Raw genomic sequence first — 1,850 nt, 5'->3', positions numbered from 1 at the left:
CAAGAAAGGCCTCCCCAAGATTATGAGAATCTTCTTATCTTCCTCAAAATCCAGAATAACAAAATCTGCTGGAAAGAAGAGCTTATCCACCTTGACGAGCACATCCTCAACTATGCCCCTTGGGTAAGTAATGGAACGGTCAGCCAATTGTAGTGACATGTACGTGGGTTTTGGATCAGGCAGATCCAGCTTTTTAAAGATCGACAACGGCATCAGATTAATGCTTGCTCCCAAATCAGAAAGGCACTTGTCAAAAGTTAGATTGCTAATGGTGCAAGGAATGGTGAAGCTTCCTGGATCTTTCAGTTTTGGTGGTAACTTTTGCTGCAGAACAGCGCTGCATTCTTCCGTGAGAGCAACGGTTTCAAGGTCATCCAGTTTCACCTTCCTTGAAAGAATAGTCTTCATAAACTTCGCATAACTAGGCATTTGTTCCAGAGCCTCAGCGAAAGGTATATTGATGTGAAGTTTCTTGAACACCTCCAGAAACTTCCCGAACTGTCTATCCAACTTTTGTTGCTGCAATCTCTTAGGAAAAGGTGGTGGAGGATAGAGCTGTTTCTCCCCTGTATTAGCCTCAGGCAGAGTGTGTTCAACAGTAGTCTTCCTTGGTTCCGCCACTTTCTCCTTTTGCTTAGATTCTTCACCTCTAATTTCAGCTTCTACTTCTTTTGCCTTTTCAGCATCAGCTACTTTTCCAGACCTTAAGGTAATAGCCTTGACTTGCTCTTTAGTTTCCTTCCTGCCTGGTACTTCCGTGTCACTGGGAAGAGTGCCAGGTTGACGATTGAGCACTGCATTGGCTAATTGACCAATTTGATTTTCCAAGGTCTTGATAGAAACCGCCTGACTCTTGCACAACAGCTTAAGTTCCTCAAAATCAGCACTAGTGGGTGCAGCTGTACTTCCCTGTTGAGGATATGATTGCCTTGTAGCATACTGCTGTGGTTGCTGGAATCCAGGTGGGTTAAACTGTTTACTCACTCCTTGCTGATATGGTGGCTGAATAGCATTCTGATTATTCCCCTAGCTGAAATTTGGATGATTTCTGTTGTTAGGATGATAGGTCGCTGGCACAGGCTGCTGTTGTCGCTGATAATTATTCACATACTGAACAGATTCGTTTACAAGAGAACACTGATCCGTAGCATGAGAACCTGCACAAAGCTCACAAACCATAGCTATTTGATTAACTCCATACGTAGCCAAAGAATCAACCTTCATTGATAGCGCTTGGAGCTGGGCTGCAATAGCGGTGGCTGCATCAACTTCCAGAATACCTGCTACCTTGCCTGACGTCATCCTCTAAGTTGGGTTTTGATGCTCATTTGCAGCCATCGTCTCTATAAGATTATACGCCTCAGTATAGCTTTTAGCCCATAAGGCGCCTCCAGCTGCTGCATCGAGCATGGGTCGAGATTGGGCCCCCAAACCATTATAGAAACCAGTGATCACCATCCAATCCGGCATTCCATGATGTGGACATTTTCTCAACATTTCCTTGTAGCGTTCCCAAGCTTCGCACATAGATTCTGTAGGTTGCTGCGCAAACTGAGTAAGAGCACTCCTCATAGCAGCAGTCTTTGCCATTGGATAAAACTTCACCAGAAACTTTTGCGCAAGATCTTGCCACGTGGTGATGGACCCAGCTGGTTCAGAATGTAACCAGTCTTTAGCCTTATCCCTCAGTGAGAATGGGAAAAGCCTCAACTTGATAGCCTCATTAGTCACGCCATTATACTTAAAAGTGCTGCAGATCTCGACAAAATTCCTTATGTGCATGTTGGGGTCTTCAGTTGCCGCTCCTCCAAAAGAAACAGAATTCTGCACCATCTGAATAGTGCCCGGCT

General features: G+C 44.9%; 1 non-coding gene across 1 annotated transcript; it reads left to right on the top strand.

Annotated features, from left to right (window-relative positions):
• The first annotated feature begins 1,468 nt into the window (after positions 1 to 1,468).
• Positions 1,469 to 1,575, top strand: LOC141687653 (small nucleolar RNA R71). Its single transcript, XR_012561142.1, has one exon. It is a non-coding gene; the product is annotated as a small nucleolar RNA R71 (small nucleolar RNA).
• The last annotated feature ends 275 nt before the right edge of the window (positions 1,576 to 1,850 follow it).

Source organism: Apium graveolens, chromosome 9, assembly GCF_009905375.1.
Source record: "Apium graveolens cultivar Ventura chromosome 9, ASM990537v1, whole genome shotgun sequence".
In the NCBI taxonomy this organism is placed as follows: domain Eukaryota; kingdom Viridiplantae; phylum Streptophyta; class Magnoliopsida; order Apiales; family Apiaceae; genus Apium; species Apium graveolens.
This window is presented reverse-complemented; position numbering and strand designations above follow the sequence as displayed.